Below are 22,192 nucleotides of genomic sequence, written 5' to 3'. Positions count from 1 at the left end.
TTATTTTTTGCTAAATTAACAAAAAAGTCTGAAATTTTTTTTTTAAAAAACACATTTTTCTTTGTTTCGGTTATAAAAGTTTGCAATTAAATAATTGTTCTTCATAAATTTAGGCCGAGATGTATTCTACCACATGTCTTTGGTGAAAATAACCCAAATTAGGATGTATTTTTTAGTTTGTAGGAAAGTTATAGAGTTCACAAACTATGGTATAGATCTGAATATTGATCAATCCTGAAGTACTGACAGCCAATCTAATTTCTTGAGGTCCAAGAATGTCAGAATAGTACAGATATCCACCAAATGACCACTTTTTGCAAAGTAGACAGTCCGACGTATTTCATAAGAGGCATGGCAAGTTTTTTGAAGTTCTATTTTTTTTGTCATAATTTTTTGGAAAATGAAAAAATAAAAAAAATTATTTTCATTATTTTTTTTTACATACTGTCATCAGTGCAGTACAGCGTCATCATATAACTGGCATGGCGGTGATCAGGGACACTGACTGGTGACAGTGTGAAAAAAAAAATATATATTTTTTTTATTTAAAATTTTTTATTAAATTTTTTTCTTTTTTTTAAGATTTTTTTTTCATATTTCGCTATGTCCAAAGTAGTACAATGTTAACATAGTAAGATTGTACTACTTTGGGGAAGTGATCAATATTTTTTTTTTTTTTTTTTACACAATTTGCTTATAGCAAAGAATTACTTTGCTATAAGCAAGCATTTACCTGAATGACATTGATTCATTCAGGGTTTTTTTTTTTTTTTTTTTTGTGCTTAGCTGTGATTTGGCCACAGCTAATCACATGTGCATATGATTAGCTGTGACCATTCACAGCTAGACACTAGTATACAATGGATGGCATGAATGAAGCCATCCATTGTATACAACTGTCATGTGACCTGCTGTGATTGGTCACAGCAGGTCACTTGGTACCGGCAACGGGGGTCGGTACTCAGATCTGTCATCGGCCGTGTCCGAGGTACACGGCCGGTGACAGATCGTGCCGCTGCGCGGCTCTGCAAGTGCGCGAACTGCACATGTACGGGAGGACGCCATATGGCGGCCTCCCAGAAAGCTAATGCATTTTTGAGGACGCCATTTGGCCATAGGCCGGGCGTCAAATGGTTAAGCAAGTGTCTGGGCACTAATGCTTAACCCAGTATATACAATGGAGGTTAATCTAAAGCACAACCATGAACATAGAACTGAATCATAACTAGCTATGATGCAGTGTTCCAAAATGTCAGTGTTATGGTGTCCTTGGCAGGTGACATGGGCTCATCTGAGGCATGAGGTCTAATTGAGAGTTGGTTTTCACCAGAGTACACCACAAAGGATTATGGGCCGGAGAGCCTAGTGGTCACAGGTTTTCTTTGCAAAAAATTAGCACCTGGTCAAAGCCCTCAAGATTGCCCTCCAGAGGAAGTCTGTAAGAGGGCAGGCTACTATTTCCCAACATCAGAGTAGGAGAGTAGTCAGATCTGAGCAAGGGTCTAGGCAGGCAGCAAGTGAGAGAAGTAGTCAGGTCTAGGGAACTGTCTTGGCAGGTGGCAAGCAAGAGAGTAGTCAGGTCAATTTAGGTCAGCAACACGCAGGAAACTGGCAGGAAAGTTTTCAATTTCTTTATCTCTCATGTAGCTGGTGGTAAGACACAGCACCAGCCAATTTGGAGGCTGGTTCTTAAATATCCTTCAGGTCAGAGGACATGCCCAATATTATTTCTGGGAACTCTTGTGTCCACGAGGTTGTGGATGTGCTGGAATCCTGGAAATTCTTGAAAACCTAGCAGGGATCCCCACTGCCCCCTCCTGTCCTGCTGCTCTCCTCCTGTGACACTACCCCCGCCTATGACACTGCCCCCTCAAGTCCTGCTGCCCCCTTCCTGTCCTACTTTCCCCCTTCAGTGACACTGCCCCCTCTCATGACACTGCCTCCCTCCTGTCCCGCAGCCCCCATTCTGTCACCCTCCCCCCTCTTATCACCCTGTCCCCTCTTATCCCACTTCCTACCTCTTGTCCCACTGCCCCCCACCTGTCACACTGCCCTCCTCCTGTCTCTCTGTCCTCCACCTGTCACTCTTCCCCCTCTTGTCCCACTGCCCCCTCCTGTTCCACTATCCCCCACCTGTCCCACTGCCCCTCACCTGTCCAACTGCCCCCCTTTTGTTCCACTGCCCCCCTCCTGTCCTACTGCCCCTATTTTTGTGGGGATATTTGAGGGTGGGAGGCGTTTTGCAGTGGGCATTTTGCTGCTACGGGTTCTTAGGAGGGAGAGAGGAACATTTTTTCCTTTAAAGTTGTAGTTAAGTCCATTTTTTTTATACCTACAGGTAAGCCTGTAATAAAGCTTACCTATAGGTACAGTAAATATCTTCTAAAAGTGCAGAGTTGAGGGGCGCATGCACGGCCAGCCAGCGGATGACAGCTCAGTGAGCATTGCTCCGTCCGCCTGCCAGTGAATAAGCGGCTCACATACAAGCCCGAATGCCGCAATAACACGCTGCACACTGCCGAGGGTCACGGAACCCTCCGGGATCATGACCAAGCGCAGGAAATCATCAGGGCAACCGAGGAAGCTCAAAAATATTTTCCCGGCCCTCGGTCCCTCTGGACAAGATGGCGCCGGCTGTGTGACAGGCAGCATCTCCTCACATGAGGGTGACACACAGGACGGCACAGCATACCATCCAGACCCTAGGCTGAAGACCACACTATATCCAGGAGATCCGGGTGAGTCCTCTCCTCCCCTGTCTCCGACTACTAGTAGTCCAGCCAAGTCCAGACCTAGATTGGATACAAATGTCCCCACTGACAGACAGCCTGCTTCTCTACTCTCAATTACTGACACCATTTCTCCATCTCTGATTGATACTTATCCTGCCTCTGACCAGCCTATCACAGAAATCTCTATGAAAAATATGCTTCTGTCTCTGCGACAAACGCTCCACAGCGACCTGACAGCGACTATATCCCAAATCTCCAATACAGTCCAAGAACAAAAACAACACAGTCATCATATTGAAAACAAAATAGGTGAAATGTGTACTGCGCATAATGTCCTCATTGATACACACGCAGACCATGAAGCTGAAATTGATCAAATTAACCTTAAATTAGCGGACCTAGAAGATCGCTCTAGGCAAAACAATATTAAATTCCGAGGTGTACCCGAATCTATCACAGCGGACGCCATAGTCCCATTCATCCAACAGCTTATTAAACACATCATCCCTACACTCACGGATGTGGAATTAGCTATAGATCGGGCACATCGAATCTCTAAACCAGCATTCCTACCGGCAGCAATCCCCAGAGATACTCTGGCGCTCATACATTTCTATCACGTGAAGGAGAGAGTAATGTCAACCGCTAGAAATCCCAATGCTATCCCGGCAACACACGCAAATATCAAATTATTTGCTGATTTATCCAAAACGACACTCCTTAATCGTAAAAAACTCATCACTATAACAAAAGCACTCCGAAATCACGGAATAGGTTATCAATGGGGCTTTCCCACAAAACTAACCATCAAACACCAAGGCAATATTTACACGATCAAGACCCTGGAAGCTGGCATAGAACTTCTCCACAAGTGGAACATCATCCCGATGGAACCCCACCAGGCTAACTCCAATCAACCGCAACAAATGGATGCAGAATGGTCATGACCTCCTTTGACCTACACTTTCTTCTTTTTCTCTCTGCTCTCCTCAATTTGGGCTTTGTTCTATTAACAACTAACTCTGGCAAGCGGCCCTAAATGGACTTCCTAATACTCCAAGTTTCTTTCCAGCATAATTCCTCCTATGAATCATGCTTGCTAAAGCCTCCATTTTATGCAGTAGCATGTATTGCTACCTATGTTCCTTTTTTTTTTTGCAAGGCTTTTTTACTCCCCTTCCCTCTTCCCCGTACCAGTCAACTTGCTCGAAACTACTCATATCACAATCGTCTAATTCAAGATGAAAACCTTCTTCCACGATGACAATCGAAACAAGCCCTCAACAGGTCTCCATGGAACAGGCACTACTCACACAATAATGATCTCCATCTCTCTCCTTTATCGCCGAAACAACATCCATACCTTCTACAAACCTCAATCAGCAGGAAAAATGGTTAATAGTTCTTCACTAAATGTCAGAGGCCTCAACTCGCCCTATAAAAGATCCTTACTCTCAAGAGAAGCCTGATCTCTACAAGCGGATGTATTATTGCTACAAGAGACCCACTTCGCCTCTACAAAAATTCCGAAGTTCAACATCCATCACTATACCACAACATATATGTCTACAAACCCCAAGAAAAAGAACAGAGTCATCACAGCCATAAAAGATTCTATCCAATTTCAGTTTATCTCCGAGATAACAGATCCACAAGGACGCTACCATATATTGATCTGCAAAATTACGGACATTCTCTACACCTTAGTCAATATTTATGGTCCAAATGCCAATCATCTTCAATTCTTTAACAAACTCAATGCGATCATCTCACAACACAGGAAAGGCAGGTTAATCATCGGCGGGGACTTCAACATTGTCGGTAACCCGCTCCTGGATTCCTCCATCTCCAGTCGTGCTTCCAAGCAGAACCTTAACCACTTTTTACACTCCAACGATCTCTATGATGCCTGGCGATGTCAACATGGTACAGAAAGAGATTACACCTACTATTCTCCGTCTCATCTATCCTACTTAAGAATAGATTTTTTCATCACTGACAAATGGACATTGCAACATATCACCTCTTCTAAGATTGGTACCATTACATGGTCGGACCATGCCCCAATATCTATCTCCCTTGACCATAATCAATTCTCACAGATCCCTCGGCTCTGGCAACTGAACTCCTCCTTACTGAAGAACCCAGACCTCAAGAAAAGTATATCGGAGGCACACCGCACCTTTTTTGAATTTAATGATACAAATGATATATCTTCACCTTATGGTCTACCTACAAGGCATTCATGAGAGGTATTCTCATACAACTTAATTTCCGCGTCAATAAACAAAGAAGCCAACAAATAGATAAACTCCTCTCCTCCATCAAAACAAAAGAAGAAATCAATACAAAATCCCCAGACCCCGTTATTACCTCCTCTCTTAATACAGATAGAAACGAGCTACGATCCCTCTTATTATACAAATATGATCTTAATCTTCAAAAGATGAAGTTAAAAATATTACACACTAGGGAACAAAGCCAATTCACTACTATCTAAAATTTCTCAAACAAAAACGATTAAAATCTTAAATCTTATCGATCAAACACCCCACCACTCATAACCTACACACCAATCCACAAGATATACAGTCATGGCCGAAATTGTTGGCACCCTTGATATTTCTCCAGGAAATCATGTATTTCTCACGAAACGTATTGCATTAACACATGTTTTGCTATACACATGTTTATTCCCTTTGTGTGTATTGGGACAAAACAAAAAAAGGGAGGAAAGAAAGCAAATTCGACATAATGTCACACAAACCTCCAAAAATGGGCTGGACAAAAGTATTGGCACCCTTTCACAACTGCGGATAAATAAGAATGTTACAAGCATGTGATGCTCCTGTAAACTCACCTGGGGCAAGTAACAGGTGTGGGCAATATAGAAATCACACCTGAAAGCAGATAAAAAGGAGAGACGTTCACTTAACCTTTGCATTGTGTGTCTGTCTGTGCCACACTAAGCATGGACAACAGAAAGAGGAGACGAGAACTGTCTGAGGACCTGAGAACCAAAATTGTGGCAAAATATCAACAATCTCAAGGTTACAAGTCCATCTCCAGAGAACTAGATTTGCCTTTGTCCACAGTGCGCAACATTATCAAGAAGTTTGCAACCCATGGCACTGTAGCTAATCTCCCTGGTCGTGGACGGATGAGGAAAATTGATGAAAGATTGCAACGCAGAATAGTCCGGATGGTGGATAAGCAGCCCCAAACATGTTCCAAAGACATTCAAGCTGTCCTGCAGGCTCAGGGAGCATCAGTGTCAGCGCGAACTATCCGTCGACATTTAAATGAAATGAAACGCTATGGCAGGAGACCCAGGAGGACCCCACTGCTGACACAGAGACATAAAAAAGCAAGACTACAGTTTGCCAAAATGTACTTGAGTAAGCCAAAAGCCTTCTGGGAAAACGTCTTGTGGACAGATGAGACCAAGATAGAGCTTTTCGGTAAAGCACATCATTCTACTGTTTACCGAAAACGGAATGAGGCCTACAAAGAACAAAACACAGTACCTACGGTAAAATATGGTGGAGGTTCAATGATGTTTTGGGGTTGTTTTGCTGCCTCTGGCACTGGGTGCCTTGACTGTGTGCAAGGCATCATGAAATCTGAGGATTACCAAAGGATTTTGGGTCGCACTGTAGGGCCCAGTGTCAGAAAGCTGGGTTTGCGTCCAAGATCCTGGGTCTTCCAGCAGGACAATGACCCCAAACATACGTCAAAAAGCACTCAGAAATGGATGGCAAAGAAGCGCTGGAGAGTTCTGAAGTGGCCAGCAATGAGCCCAGATCTAAATCCCATTGAACACCTGTGGAGAGATCTTAAAATTGCTGTTGGGAAAAGGTGTCCTTCCAATAAGAGAGACCTGGAGCTGTTTGCAAAGGAAGAGTGGTCCAAAATTCCGGGTGAGAGGTGTCAGAAGCTTATTGATGGTTATAGGAAGCGACTGATTTCAGTTATGTTTTCCAAAGGGTGTGCAACCAAATATTAAGTTAAGGGTGCCAATACTTTTGTCCAGCCCATTTTTGGGGTTTTGTGTGACATTATGTCATATTTGCTTTTCTGCCTCTGTTTTATATTTGTTCCAATACATACAGTTGTGTCCAAAATTATTCAACCCCCACTGAAATTGAGTGTTTTGGCCAGTTTGACATTGCTTTTGATCATTCAGTCATCTTGCTTACATTTACATTAAAGAGGCACTTGTAGGTCAGACAAATATAACATAACAGTTATAATGAAATAACCACAAATGTCTTTTCTGTGCTCACAGCATTATCAGTTTTATTCAACCCCCAAGTGACATTCAATCTTAGTACTTAGTACAGCATCCTTTTACAGTTATAACAGCTTTTAAACGTGAAGCATAGCTTGACACAAGTGTCTTGCAGCGATCTACGGGTATCTTCGCCCATTCTTCATGGGCAAAGGCCTCCAGTTCAGTCACATTCTTAGGCTTGCGCACTGCAACTGCTTTCTTTAAGTCCCACCAGAGGTTCTCAATCGGATTTAAGTCTGGTGACTGCGATGGCCACTCCAAAATGTTCCAGCCTTTCCTCTGCAACCATGCTCTAGTGGACTTGGAGGTATGCTTGGGATCATTGTCCTGTTGAAAGGTCCAACGTCTCCCAAGCCTCAGGTGTGTGACGGACTGCATCACGTTTCCATCCAATATCTCCTGGTACTGAAGAGAATTCATGGTACCTTGCACACGCTGAAGCTTCCCTGTACCTGCAGAAGCAAAACAGCCCCAAAGCATGATTGACCCTCCACCATGCTTCACAGTAGGCAAGGTGTTCTTTTCATCATAGGCCTTGTTCTTCCTCCTCCAAACATAGCGTTGATCCATGGGCCCAAACAGTTCTAATTTTGTTTCATCAGTCCACAGAACACTATCCCACAACTTTTGTGGTTTGTCCACATGGCTTTTGGCATACTGCAGTCGACTCTTCTTATTCTTTGGAGACAGCAAGGGGGTACGCCTGGGAGTTCTGGCACGGAGGCCTTCATTACGCAGTGTGCGTCTTATTGTCTGGGCTGAAACTTCTGTACCCACATCTGACAAATCTTTTCTCAGTTCCTCAGCAGTCACACGGGGACTTCTCTCCACTCTACGCTTCAGGTAGCGCACAGCAGTCGAAGTCAGCATCTTCTTTCTGCCACGACCAGGTAGCGTTTCAACAGTGCCCTTTGCCTTGAATTTGCGAATGATGCTTCCTAAGGTGTCTCTTGGTATGTTTAACATCTTTGCAATCTTCTTATAGCCATTGCCCTTCCTGTGAAGAGAAATCACCTCTTCTCTTGTCTTCCTGGACCATTCTCTTGCCTTCACCATGTTTGTAACCACACCAGTAAATGTCTAGAAGGAGCTGAGTATCACAGTCATTTTAAAGCTGCCTAATTGGTGCTTATTATGCTTGATTGCTGCTCGGTGACATCCACAGGTGTTTTCAATACCTGATGGAAAGCACCTGTATGAACCTCTGTTCTTCAGAGTGGTAGTCTTTAAGGGGTTGAATAATTGTGGCAATGAAGAAACCACATAAGAACCATTTACTACTGTATTACATAAACAATTGATGTCATTTTAGTTGCATTTGGGTAGTTACAACGTCCTTGTAGGATTTGATTCTGAATACAATTCCAAATGTACACTATAGTCCCTAAACCCCTTTACAGCATTGGGGGTTGAATAATTTTGGACACAACTGTACAAAGGGAATAAACATGTGTATAGCAAAACATGTGTTAATGCAATACCTTTTTTGTGTGAAATACTTGATTTTCAGGAAAAATATCAAGGGTGCCAACAATTTCGGCCATGACTGTAGCTAATGCTTTTGCAAAATATTATCAAAACTTATACAACCTAAAAAACGATCCTGACACCACACAACCTACACTCACATCTATACAAACATTCCTACACACAACAAGACTTCCCCAACTATCGCCATCCCAACTTGCTGACATCTCCACCCCAATCTCCCCCAATGAGATAGTAACAACTATCAAATCCCTACCACTAAATAAATCTCCGGGTAACGATGGTTTCACAAATGAATTTTACAAATGCCTCACCCCGGAACTATCACCATACCTGACCAGACTCTTTAATAAGGCAGCTGAAACAGGATCTTTCCCTAAAGACATGCTACAATCTATTATCACAACAATACCTAAACCCGGAAAAGACTCACAACTGGTCCAAAATTATAGACGGATATCGTTACTTAACACTGATATAAAATTTTATGCAAAATCATTTCACGCAGGCTTCTCTCCTACATTCCTACCCTAATCCATCCGGACCAAGTAGGGTTCATCCCAGGTTGCCAAGCACCTGACGCGACGAGAAGAATTATTTCACATAATTTACAACTTTCTAAATTCCCCTCTTTACTACTGTCCCTAGACGCAGAAAAGGCATTTGACCGCATACACTGGAAATTTATGCAACTCACACTCCAAAAATTTGGTATCACAGGCTGGATGTTAACAGCCATACTATCCTTATACTCACATCCCTCAGCTAGAGTCATAACAGACGGAACACTATCTGAGCCTTTCAACATCACAAATGGTACAAGACAAGGCTGTCCACTCTCCCCGATAATATTCACACTCCTCATCGAACCTCTAGCTTCCAAACTTAGAGATGACCCGTCATTTACTGGTATTCAACATCTAAACATAGAACACAAACTCAGCTTATTTGCAGATGACATCATTCTGATGGTGACCAACCCCACTAAATCCCTCACGACAATTCGTAATCACCTCCACACCTACTCAACAGTCTCCTACTATAAATTTAATGAACCTAAATCTTCCATATTAAATATACATATACCACCCCAAGACCCAAAAATATTAACTACACAATTTCCATTCTCTTGGGAAACCGACAGTATCCCCTACCTATGAATTAAATTGACTACAACTACAGACCAAATATACCTCGCAAACCACAAGAAACTCCTTGAAACTATCCCCTGTGAAATCTCCTCTCTCCGCACTTCAGAGCTCTCCAAACTAGGTTGAGTAACGACCCTAAAAATGTACATAATACCCAAAATCCTGTACATATTCCGTACACTCCCAATACCGGTCCCTAATGCTTTCTTCTCTAGAATGCAGATAACCCTCACAAAATTCCTATGGAGCTCTAAAAAACCCAGATGCACCACTAACCTTCTTATACGCACCACAAGGAGAGGAGGAGCAGGTCTTCCCCACCTAAAAACATACTACAATGCCACTCTACTTGACCAAATATACTTTTGGTGGAACCCCTCGAAAGAAAAACTTTGGTCTACAATGGAAACCCTCCCATTCTACCCCCTCGACCCACAAAACCTCCTTATAATACCACACACAGCCCAATTTGACCATCAAATGAAACACCCCTGTATCAAAGCCACCCTACAAGCTTGGCAAAACCTACTTACCACCAAATTTATTGACATTAAACATATCCCCACTCCTCACAATATTTTACATATCCTAACACCCTCCTTAAACCTATCCCAATGGATAACACAAGGCATAGAACACATTACTGACCTCTATAATAAACAAATTCCATACTCGTTCCAAAGTCTCCAAATTAAATATAACCTCCCGACTACTGAATACTTTATCTACCTAAGAATTGTACATTGCCTACAAACAACTAAAATAACTCACTCTAAAAAACTCCCAATTACTGCCTATAACTTCTTTACAAAAAAACGATACCCTGGCAAAGGCATTTCCACCTTTTATACATTCCTTACCAACCTACAATTTGCCACACAAACTACCTCCTTAATGAACTGGGGAAAAATACTTTCGAAACAAATCACAATACAATCATGGGAAAAAGCATTTTGCATCACCCATTGCTCCACCAGATGCATCTCACACTGGGAGGCGTACCTAAAAATCCTTCACCAATGGTACCTAACTCCCGTTAAGATCTCCATATTCTACCCAGACCATCCCTCTTCTTGCTGAAGACAATGTAGTGAAACAGGCTCAACGCTGCACATCCTCTGGTCCTGCAAAACAATTAGATCCTACTGGAATAAAGTCTTCCAATTACATTCTGAAATTACGGGAACCCCGATCACCCCAATTCCCTCTTTAGCACTTCTACATATCAGAATTGAACAATTTTTACCTAACTCTCGCCCCATCATTATACATACACTACTGGCAGCTAAAATTAATATCACAAGATTGTGGAATACCTCTAACGCTCCTTCTTTCACATCCTTGATCCGCGATATTAACTTCCAATGTGACATGGAGAAGAGACTGGCATTAAATAACTCCTCTCAACATAAATTCAATTCCCAATGGGCTCAATGGTTTCGGAATCCAAATTGCTCCATACAACTTTGATATATAGTTTATAGTCAACAAAATTAAACAATCCCAGACTGGCACTTCCTCTCCCACCAAGTTAAATCCCCCCCATCCCCCACTTCCCTATTGTACCCCCTATTCTTCATACACTCCACCAAGTTCATTACACTATCCAGAATACGTCTGATGACATCATCTTAGAGACCTTTCTAATATCCCACAGTTCAGATGGGGTATATTGTTCATTTATATACTGTATTATATCACCTCTGTTGAACGGTATATCTTTACCCTGTTGTGTCATAAAAATCTTCAATAAAAATATTGAAATATAAAAGTGCAGAGTTTAAGAGATATTCACTACTTCTGCAGCCAGTAACATCACTAGATCATCCGCACTGTGCTGTGAATGGATGGTATTGCCTATTCAGAGCTGTGTCATAGCCACTACTCCCGTGCACATATGCAGGAGTGACATCATTGCCGCTCAGTCATTCAAATGGCCGAGGCCTGAGAACCCCGATGAAAGACCCAGAATGAACAACACCTGCAATTCGTAAGGAACAGAAAGAATTAATAATGCAACAAAAAGGAAAATACTGCAGGACTATCTGGCCTGTTTTGTAAAGCAGTTTGAAGTAAAGCACTAGGGGTTGTTGAAGCAGAGCATGTATGTTGCGTTGCTTGGTACTTTGCCAACAAGGGAATGATTTGAGGTTGCAAGGGGAAAAGAGTTTGGCAGGTTTAAGCAGCAGGAGCAAGCGTGTCACTAAAATGACTTGCATTTCCCATACCGGGAGTCGAACCCGGGCCGCCTGCGTGAAAACCAGGAATCCTAACCGCTAGACCATATGGGAAAACTGCCAAGGCTGCTGTGGGAGAAATAGAGAAAACCAAAGCGAGAAGAAAACTAGCACCGCCATGGTCTTCCAAGCATGGTGGCCAGGTGGGACGAACGCCCATCTTCCAGCACTCAGCCTCGTTAACGCAGTAGGTAGCGCGTCAGTCTCATAATCTGAAGGTCGTGAGTTCGATCCTCACACGGGGCACTCTTCTCTAGGCTTTTTCTGCCACTTGGAGTCCTTAATGGCTGAAAGCCGCTACTCTGCATCTTTCAAGCTTTGCAAGAAGCCATATCCAGGGAAAAGTCATCAGCAGCTCAAGCTTTCAAAGCTCCTTTGCCCTCCACCATTTTCCTCAGGAGCCAAAATCGCTAACTCTGCATCTAACAGAGCTTGCAACATACACTGTCTACTCACCCTGGAAAAAAAAACATGCATTTTCCACACATCCACCATGTCACGGACTTCACTCCCTTTCATCACACAGAAAGAAAACAGAACAGAGGATCCAAAAGGGCTTTTACAAAGGTGGGAAAAATGGGAAAAGTCCCCACCTTGTTGTCCTCCCTGATTTCAAAACGCTTTCTTTGCCTTTGAATAGCACGGGTACTTTAACTTCCCCCTTTCGCCGCTTTTCCTCACTGCATGATTACCGGTGGGAAATGATTTGTGCATGGATTTGGCTTCCTTGGAAAGAAGCCCAAAAGAAATAGCATTCCCTCCTTTCTTTACCTGCAAATGTTGGACTCCCAGCCTTGACGTGGATTAGGCCCTTTTTAGCAACTGTGGGAAACTGGAGAAGGACCGCTTCTGAAATGGGCATTGAGTGTTTTTGCTTCACTTTACTATGTTTCAAAGGCTTTTTAATAGTGTCTCTCAGCATCTTATAGAAGGAGTGGCGAAAAGCGGAAGAAAAGCAGCAACCTCTTTGAAATGAAAGGCCAGATTTCCAAAAGCAATTTCATAAGAAAACCTGGGGTTTTCTTCGTTGATTTCATTGGGTTTTTATGACCGGTCAGTGATGACTGTGAGTGTTTGCAAGTTTTTAGTCTTCGCATGTCTTTTGACTCTTTGATAAATTGTCCTCAAAATGAGCGTAGAGAGAGGGAGGAAAAGCGGAAGAAAAGCAGAAACCTCTTTGAAATGAAAGGCCAGATTTCCAAAAGCAATTTCATATCAATCCCAATAAGGCTTGTTGAAAGTAAGCACATGTGCCCCATTGCTAAGCACTTGGACAAGACAGGGAATGAAATTGAAGAGACAGAGAGGAATGTAGAGTTTTTGTTTTTTCAAAAAAAGAGTGAAAGATCTTTCTGGTCCTTCTCAGTTTCACCCTTTTCTCTTGGCACATGAAAAGCCGAGGCTCTTTGGCTTTGCCTTTAGTTCATGGTTTGCTCTCAGCGTATGATAAACACTGTGGATGTTGTTTCTTTGTAAGAATGTGCAATGATTTGTTTCTGTTTTATCTGCGGCACCAAAACTGGGTCCACCAGTCCTGCCATAGTGTAGGCCTTTGTTTTGTTTTGTTTTCCTTCCATGAAGGCAAGGTGGGGACGGAATATTCTTAATGTCGCCTGGGGTTTTCTTTGTTGATTTCATTGGGTTTTTATGACCGGTCAGTGATGACTGTGAGTGTTTGCAAGTTTTTAGTGTTCGCATGTCTTTCGACTCTTTGATAAATTGTCCTCAAAATGAGCGTAGAGAGAGGGAGGCAAAGCAGCAAGACCCGCTGGACTATGCGGGCAGATTTGTAAAGCAGTTGGAAGTAAAGCACTAGGGGTTGTTGAAGCAGAGCATGTATGTTGCGTTGCTTGGTACTTTGCCAACAAGGGAATGATTTGAGGTTGCAAGGGGAAAAGAGTTTGGCAGGTTTAAGCAGCAGGAGCAAGCGTGTCACTAAAATGTCTTGCATTTCCCATACCGGGAGTCGAACCCGGGCCGCCTGGGTAAAAACCAGGAATCCTAACCGCTAGACCATATGGGAAAACTGCCAAGGCTGCTGTGGGAGAAATAGAGAAAACCAAAGCGAGAAGAAAACTAGCACCGCCATGGTCTTCCAAGCGTGGTTGGCAGGGGGGACAAGTGCCCATCTTCCAGCACGCAGCCTCGTTAGCGCAGTAGGTAGCGCGTCAGTCTCATAATCTGAAGGTCGTGAGTTTGATCCTCACACGGGGCACTCTTCTCTAGGCTTTTTCTGCCACTTGGAGTCCTTAATGGCTGAAAGCCGCTACTCTGCATCTTTCAAGCTTTGCAAGAAGCCATATCCAGGGAAAAGTCATCAGCAGCTCAAGCTTTCAAAGCTCCTTTGCCCTCCACCATTTTCCTCAGGAGCCGAAATCGCCAACTCTGCATCTAACAGAGCTTGCAACATACACTGTCTACTCACCCTGGAAAAAAACACATGCATTTTCCACACATCCACCATGTCACGGGCTTCACTCCCTTTCATCACACAGAAAGAAAACAGAACAGAGGATCCAAAAGGGCTTTTACAAAGGTGGGAAAAATGGGAAAAGTCCCCACCTTGTTGTCCTCCCTGATTTCAAAACGCTTTCTTTGCCTTTGAATAGCACGGGTACTTTAACTTCCCCCTTTCGCCGCTTTTCCTCACTGCATGATTACCGGTGGGAAATGATTTGTGCATGGATTTGGCTTCCTTGGAAAGAAGCCCAAAAGAAATAGCATTCCCTCCTATCTTTACCCGCAAACGTTGGACTCCCAGCCTTGACGTGGATTAGGCCCTTTTTAGCAACTGTGGGAAACTGGAGAAGGACCGCTTCTGAAATGGGCATTGAGTGTTTTTGCTTCACTTTGCTATGTTTCAAAGGCTTTTTAATAGTGTCTCTCAGCATCTTATAGAAGGAGTGGCGAAAAGCGGAAGAAAAGCAGCAACCTCTTTGAAATGAAAGGCCAGATTTCCAAAAGCAATTTCATATCAAGCCCAATAAGGCTTGTTGAAAGCAAGCACATGTGCCCCATTGCTCAGCACTTGGACAAGACAGGGAATGAAATTGAAGAGACAGAGAGGAATGTAAAGAGTTTTTGGTTTTTTTTTTTCAAAAAAAGAGTGAAAGATCTTTCTGGTCCTTCTCAGTTTCACCCTTTTCTCTTGGCACATGAAAAGCCGAGGCTCTTTGGCTTTGCCTTTAGTTCATGGTTTGCTCTCAGCGTATGATAACCACTGTGGATGTTGTTTCTTTGTAAGAATGTGCAATGATTTGTTTCTGTTTTATCTGCGGCACCAAAACTGGGTCCACCAGTCCTGCCATAGTGTAGGCCTTTGTTTTGTTTTGTTTTCCTTCCATGAAGGCAAGGTGGGGACGGAATATTCTTAATGTCGCCTGGGGTTTTCTTCGTTGATTTCATTGGGTTTTTATGACCGGTCAGTGATGACTGTGAGTGTTTGCAAGTTTTTAGTGTTCGCATGTCTTTCGACTCTTTGATAAATTGTCCTCAAAATGAGCGTAGAGAGAGGGAGGCAAAGCAGCAAGACCCGCTGGACTATGCGGGCAGATTTGTAAAGCAGTTGGAAGTAAAGCACTAGGGGTTGTTGAAGCAGAGCATGTATGTTGCGTTGCTTGGTACTTTGCCAACAAGGGAATGATTTGAGGTTGCAAGGGGAAAAGAGTTTGGCAGGTTTAAGCAGCAGGAGCAAGCGTGTCACTAAAATGTCTTGCATTTCCCATACAGGGAGTCGAACACGGGCCGCCTGGGTGAAAACCAGGAATCCTAACCGCTAGACCATATGGGAAAACTGCCAAGGCTGCTGCGGGAGAAATAGAGAAAACCAAAGCGAGAAGAAAACTAGCACCGCCATGGTCTTCCAAGCGTGGTGGGCAGGGGGTACAAGTGCCCATCTTCCAGCACGCAGCCTCGTTAGCGCAGTAGGTAGCGCGTCAGTCTCATAATCTGAAGGTCGTGAGTTCGATCCTCACACGGGGCACTCTTCTCTAGGCTTTTTCTGCCACTTGGAGTCCTTAATGGCTGAAAGCCGCTACTCTGCATCTTTCAAGCTTTGCAAGAAGCCATATCCAGGGAAAAGTCATCAGCAGCTCAAGCTTTCAAAGCTCCTTTGCCCTCCACCATTTTCCTCAGGAGCCGAAATCGCCAACTCTGCATCTAACAGAGCTTGCAACATACACTGTCTACTCACCCTGGAAAAAAACACATGCATTTTCCACACATCCACCATGTCACGGGCTTCACTCCCTTTCATCACACAGAAAGAAAACAGAACAGAGGATCCAAAAGGGCTTTTACAAAGGTGGGAAAAATGGGAAAAGTCCCCACCTTGTTGTCCTCCCTGATTTCAAAACGCTTTCTTTGCCTTTGAATAGCACGGGTACTTTAACTTCCCCCTTTCGCCGCTTTTCCTCACTGCATGATTACCGGTGGGAAATGATTTGTGCATGGATTTGGCTTCCTTGGAAAGAAGCCCAAAAGAAATAGCATTCCCTCCTATCTTTACCCGCAAACGTTGGATTCCCAGCCTTGACGTGGATTAGGCCCTTTTTAGCAACTGTGGGAAACTGGAGAAGGACCGCTTCTGAAATGGGCATTAAGTGTTTTTGCTTCACTTTGCTATGTTTCAAAGGCTCTTTAATAGTGTCTCTCAGCATCTTATAGAAGGAGTGGCGAAAAGCGGAACAAAAGCAGCAACCTCTTTGACATGAAAGGCCAGATTTCCAAAAGCAATTTCATATCAAGCCCAATAAGGCTTGTTGAAAGCAAGCACATGTGCCCCATTGCTCAGCACTTGGACAAGACAGGGAATGAAATTGAAGAGACAGAGAGGAATGTAGAGTTTTTGTTTTTTCAAAAAAAGAGTGAAAGATCTTTCTGGTCCTTCTCAGTTTCACCCTTTTCTCTTGGCACATGAAAAGCCGAGGCTCTTTGGCTTTGCCTTTAGTTCATGGTTTGCTCTCAGCGTATGATAAACACTGTGGATGTTGTTTCTTTGTAAGAATGTGCAATGATTTGTTTCTGTTTTATCTGCGGCACCAAAACTGGGTCCACCAGTCCTGCCATAGTGTAGGCCTTTGTTTTGTTTTGTTTTCCTTCCATGAAGGCAAGGTGGGGACGGAATATTCTTAATGTCGCCTGGGGTTTTCTTCGTTGATTTCATTGGGTTTTTATGACCGGTCAGTAATGACTGTGAGTGTTTGCAAGTTTTTAGTCTTCGCATGTCTTTCGACTCTTTGATAAATTGTCCTCAAAATGAGCGTAGAGAGAGGGAGGCAAAGCAGCAAGACCCGCTGGACTATGCGGGCAGATTTGTAAAGCAGTTGGAAGTAAAGCACTAGGGGTTGTTGAAGCAGAGCATTTATGTTGCGTTGCTGGGTACTTTGCCAACAAGGGAATGATTTGAGGTTGCAAGGGGAAAAGAGTTTGGCAGGTTTAAGCAGCAGGAGCAAGCGTGTCACTAAAATGTCTTGCATTTCCCATACCGGGAGTCGAACCGCCTGGGTGAAAACCAGGAATCCTAACCGCTAGACCATATGGGAAAACTGCCAAGGCTGCTGTGGGAGAAATAGAGAAAACCAAAGCGAGAAGAAAACTAGCACCGCCATGGTCTTCCAAGCGTGGTGGGCAGGTGGGACAAGTGCCCATCTTCCAGCAAACAGCCTCGTTAGCACGGTAGGTAGCGCGTCAGTCTCACAATCTAAAGGTCGTGTGTTTGATCCTCACACGGGGCACTCTTCTCTAGGCTTTTTCTGCCTCTTGGAGTCCTTAATGGCTGAAAGCCGCTACTCTGCATCTTTCAAGCTTTGCAAGAAGCCATATCCAGGGAAAAGTCATCAGCAGCTCAAGCTTTCAAAGCTCCTTTGCCCTCCACCATTTTCCTCAGGAGCCGAAATCGCCAACTCTGCATCTAACAGAGCTTGCAACATACACTGTCTACTCACCCTGGAAAAAAACACATGCATTTTCCACACATCCACCATGTCACGGGCTTCACTCCCTTTCATCACACAGAAAGAAAACAGAACAGAGGATCCAAAAGGGCTTTTACAAAGGTGGGAAAAATGGGAAAAGTCCCCACCTTGTTGTCCTCCCTGATTTCAAAACGCTTTCTTTGCCTTTGAATAGCACGGGTACTTTAACTTCCCCCTTTCGCCGCTTTTCCTCACTGCATGATTACCGGTGGGAAATGATTTGTGCATGGATTTGGCTTCCTTGGAAAGAAGCCCAAAAGAAATAGCATTGCCTCCTATCTTTACCTGCAAACGTTGGACTCCCAGCCTTGACGTGGATTAGGCCCTTTTTAGCAACTGTGGGAAACTGGAGAAGGACCGCTTCTGAAATGGGCATTGAGTGTTTTTGCTTCACTTTGCTATGTTTCAAAGGCTTTTTAATAGTGTCTCTCAGCATCTTATAGAAGGAGTGGCGAAAAGCGGAAGAAAAGCAGCAACTTCTTTGAAATGAAAGGCCAGATTTCCAAAAGCAATTTCATATCAAGCCCAATAAGGCTTGTTGAAAGCAAGCACATGTGCCCCATTGCTCAGCACTTGGACAAGACAGGGAATGAAATTGAAGAGACAGAGAGAAATGTAAAGAGTTTTTGTTTTTTTTTTTTCAAAAAAAGAGTGAAAGATCTTTCTGGTCCTTCTCAGTTTCACCCTTTTCTCTTGGCACATGAAAAGCCGAGGCTCTTTGGCTTTGCCTTTAGTTCATGGTTTGCTCTCAGCGTATGATAACCACTGTGGATGTTGTTTCTTTGTAAGAATGTGCAATGATTTGTTTCTGTTTTATCTGCGGCACCAAAACTGGGTCCACCAGTCCTGCCATAGTGTAGGCCTTTGTTTTGTTTTGTTTTCCTTCCATGAAGGCAAGGTGGGGACGGAATATTCTTAATGTCGCCTGGGGTTTTCTTCGTTGATTTCATTGGGTTTTTATGACCGGTCAGTGATGACTGTGAGTGTTTGCAAGTTTTTAGTGTTCGCATGTCTTTCGACTCTTTGATAAATTGTCCTCAAAATGAGCGTAGAGAGAGGGAGGCAAAGCAGCAAGACCCGCTGGACTATGCGAGCAGATTTGTAAAGCAGTTGGAAGTAAAGCACTAGGGGTTGTTGAAGCAGAGCATGTATGTTGCGTTGCTTGGTACTTTGCCAACAAGGGAATGATTTGAGGTTGCAAGGGGAAAAGAGTTTGGCAGGTTTAAGCAGCAGGAGCAAGCGTGTCACTAAAATGTCTTGCATTTCCCATACCGGGAGTCCAACCCGGGCCGCCTGGGTGAAAACCAGGAATCCTAACCGCTAGACCATATGGGAAAACTGCCAAGGCTGCTGTGGGAGAAATAGAGAAAACCAAAGCAAGAAGAAAACTAGCACCGCCATGGTCTTCCAAGCGTGGTGGGCAGGGGGGACAAGTGCCCATCTTCCAGCACGCAGCCTCGTTAGCGCAGTAGGTAGCGCGTCAGTCTCATAATCTGAAGGTCGTGACTTCGATCCTCACACGGGGCACTCTTCTCTAGGCTTTTTCTGCCACTTGGAGTCCTTAATGGCTGAAAGCCGCTACTCTGCATCTTTCAAGCTTTGCAAGAAGCCATATCCAGGGAAAAGTCATCAGCAGCTCAAGCTTTCAAAGCTCCTATGCCCTCCACCATTTTCCTCAGGAGCCGAAATCGCCAACTCTGCATCTAACAGAGCTTGCAACATACACTGTCTACTCACCCTGGAAAAAAACACATGCATTTTCCACACATCCACCATGTCACGGGCTTCACTCCCTTTCATCACACAGAAAGAAAACAGAACAGAGGATTCAAAAGGGCTTTTACAAAGGTGGGAAAAATGGGAAAAGTCCCCACCTTGTTGTCCTCCCTGATTTCAAAACGCTTTCTTTGCCTTTGAACAGCACGGGTACTTTAACTTCCCCCTTTCGCCGCTTTTCCTCACTGCATGATTACCGGTGGGAAATGATTTGTGCATGGATTTGGCTTCCTTGGAAAGAAGCCCAAAAGAAATAGCATTCCCTCCTATCTTTACCCGCAAACGTTGGACTCCCAGCCTTGACGTGGATTAGGCCCTTTTTATCAACTGTGGGAAACTGGAGAAGGACCGCTTCTGAAATGGGCATTGAGTGTTTTTGCTTCACTTTGCTATGTTTCAAAGGCTTTTTAATAGTGTCTCTCAGCATCTTATAGAAGGAGTGGCGAAAAGCGGAAGAAAAGCAGCAACCTCTTTGAAATGAAAGGCCAGATTTCCAAAAGCAATTTCATATCAAGCCCAATAAGGCTTGTTGAAAGCAAGCACATGTGCCCCATTGCTCAGCACTTGGACAAGACAGGGAATGAAATTGAAGAGACAGAGAGGAATGTAAAGAGTTTTTGTTTTTTTTTTTTCAAAAAAAGAGTGAAAGATCTTTCTGGTCCTTCTCAGTTTCACCCTTTTCTCTTGGCACATGAAAAGCCGAGGCTCTTTGGCTTTGCCTTTAGTTCATGGTTTGCTCTCAGCGTATGATAACCACTGTGGATGTTGTTTCTTTGTAAGAATGTGCAATGATTTGTTTCTGTTTTATCTGCGGCACCAAAACTGGGTCCACCAGTCCTGCCATAGTGTAGGCCTTTGTTTTGTTTTGTTTTCCTTCCATGAAGGCAAGGTGGGGACGGAATATTCTTAATGTCGCCTGGGGTTTTCTTCGTTGATTTCATTGGGTTTTTATGACCGGTCAGTGATGACTGTGAGTGTTTGCAAGTTTTTAGTGTTCGCATGTCTTTCGACTCTTTGATAAATTGTCCTCAAAATGAGCGTAGAGAGAGGGAGGCAAAGCAGCAAGACCCGCTGGACTATGCGGGCAGATTTGTAAAGCAGTTGGAAGTAAAGCACTAGGGGTTGTTGAAGCAGAGCATGTATGTTGCGTTGCTTGGTACTTTGCCAACAAGGGAATGATTTGAGGTTGCAAGGGGAAAAGAGTTTGGCAGGTTTAAGCAGCAGGAGCAAGCGTGTCACTAAAATGTCTTGCATTTCCCATACTGGGAGTCGAACCCGGGCAGCCTGGGTGAAAACCAGGAATCCTAACCGCTAGACCATATGGGAAAACTGCCAAGGCTGCTGTGGGAGAAATAGAGAAAACCAAAGCGAGAAGAAAACTAGCACCGCCATGGTCTTCCAAGCGTGGTGGGCAGGGGGGACAAGTGCCCATCTTCCAGGACGCAGCCTCGTTAGCACAGTAGGTAGCGCGTCAGTCTCATAATCTGAAGGTCGTGAGTTCGATCCTCACACGGGGCACTCTTCTCTAGGCTTTTTCTGCCACTTGGAGTCCTTAATGGCTGAAAGCCGCTACTCTGCATCTTTCAAGCTTTGCAAGAAGCCATATCCAGGGAAAAGTCATCAGCAGCTCAAGCTTTCAAAGCTCCTTTGCCCTCCACCATTTTCCTCAGGAGCCGAAATCGCCAACTCTGCATCTAACAGAGCTTGCAACATACACTGTCTACTCACCCTGGAAAAAAACACATGCATTTTCCACACATCCACCATGTCACGGGCTTCACTCCCTTTCATCACACAGAAAGAAAACAGAACAGAGGATCCAAAAGGGCTTTTACAAAGGTGGGAAAAATGGGAAAAGTCCCCACCTTGTTGTCCTCCCTGATTTCAAAACGCTTTCTTTGCCTTTGAATAGCACGGGTACTTTAACTTCCCCCTTTCGCCGCTTTTCCTCACTGCATGATTACCGGTGGGAAATGATTTGTGCATGGATTTGGCTTCCTTGGAAAGAAGCCCAAAAGAAATAGCATTCCCTCCTATCTTTACCCGCAAACGTTGGACTCCCAGCCTTGACGTGGATTAGGCCCTTTTTAGCAACTGTGGGAAACTGGAGAAGGACCGCTTCTGAAATGGGCATTGAGTGTTTTTGCTTCACTTTGCTATGTTTCAAAGGCTTTTTAATAGTGTCTCTCAGCATCTTATAGAAGGAGTGGCGAAAAGCGGAAGAAAAGCAGCAACCTCTTTGAAATGAAAGGCCAGATTTCCAAAAGCAATTTCATATCAAGCCCAATAAGGCTTGTTGAAAGCAAGCACATGTGCCCCATTGCTCAGCACTTGGACAAGACAGGGAATGAAATTGAAGAGACAGAGAGGAATGTAAAGAGTTTTTGGTTTTTTTTTTTCAAAAAAAGAGTGAAAGATCTTTCTGGTCCTTCTCAGTTTCACCCTTTTCTCTTGGCACATGAAAAGCCGAGGCTCTTTGGCTTTGCCTTTAGTTCATGGTTTGCTCTCAGCGTATGATAACCACTGTGGATGTTGTTTC

The 22,192-nt window shown here is 43.9% G+C and overlaps 8 non-coding genes across 8 annotated transcripts; 5 read left to right on the top strand and 3 right to left on the bottom strand.

Moving 5' to 3' along the window:
• Nucleotides 1-11,884: 11,884 nt before the first annotated feature.
• Nucleotides 11,885-11,956, bottom strand: TRNAE-UUC (transfer RNA glutamic acid (anticodon UUC)). The gene has a single exon. It is a non-coding gene; the product is annotated as a tRNA-Glu (tRNA).
• A 119-nt stretch (nt 11,957-12,075) lies between these two features.
• TRNAM-CAU (transfer RNA methionine (anticodon CAU)) lies at nt 12,076-12,148 on the top strand. The gene has a single exon. It is a non-coding gene; the product is annotated as a tRNA-Met (tRNA).
• Nucleotides 12,149-14,044: 1,896 nt separating this feature from the next.
• TRNAM-CAU (transfer RNA methionine (anticodon CAU)) lies at nt 14,045-14,117 on the top strand. Its single transcript has one exon. It is a non-coding gene; the product is annotated as a tRNA-Met (tRNA).
• Nucleotides 14,118-15,811: 1,694 nt separating this feature from the next.
• On the top strand, nt 15,812-15,884 carry TRNAM-CAU (transfer RNA methionine (anticodon CAU)). Its single transcript has one exon. It is a non-coding gene; the product is annotated as a tRNA-Met (tRNA).
• A 3,256-nt stretch (nt 15,885-19,140) lies between these two features.
• TRNAE-UUC (transfer RNA glutamic acid (anticodon UUC)) lies at nt 19,141-19,212 on the bottom strand. The gene has a single exon. It is a non-coding gene; the product is annotated as a tRNA-Glu (tRNA).
• A 119-nt stretch (nt 19,213-19,331) lies between these two features.
• TRNAM-CAU (transfer RNA methionine (anticodon CAU)) lies at nt 19,332-19,404 on the top strand. The gene has a single exon. It is a non-coding gene; the product is annotated as a tRNA-Met (tRNA).
• Nucleotides 19,405-20,907: 1,503 nt separating this feature from the next.
• On the bottom strand, nt 20,908-20,979 carry TRNAE-UUC (transfer RNA glutamic acid (anticodon UUC)). Its single transcript has one exon. It is a non-coding gene; the product is annotated as a tRNA-Glu (tRNA).
• A 119-nt stretch (nt 20,980-21,098) lies between these two features.
• On the top strand, nt 21,099-21,171 carry TRNAM-CAU (transfer RNA methionine (anticodon CAU)). The gene has a single exon. It is a non-coding gene; the product is annotated as a tRNA-Met (tRNA).
• The last annotated feature ends 1,021 nt before the right edge of the window (nt 21,172-22,192 follow it).

The sequence above is a fragment of the Staurois parvus genome, unplaced genomic scaffold (assembly GCF_062004578.1).
Source record: "Staurois parvus isolate SC_StPar_1 unplaced genomic scaffold, SC_StPar_1.0 ptg000662l, whole genome shotgun sequence".
Taxonomy (NCBI): Eukaryota; Metazoa; Chordata; class Amphibia; order Anura; family Ranidae; genus Staurois; species Staurois parvus.
This window is presented reverse-complemented; position numbering and strand designations above follow the sequence as displayed.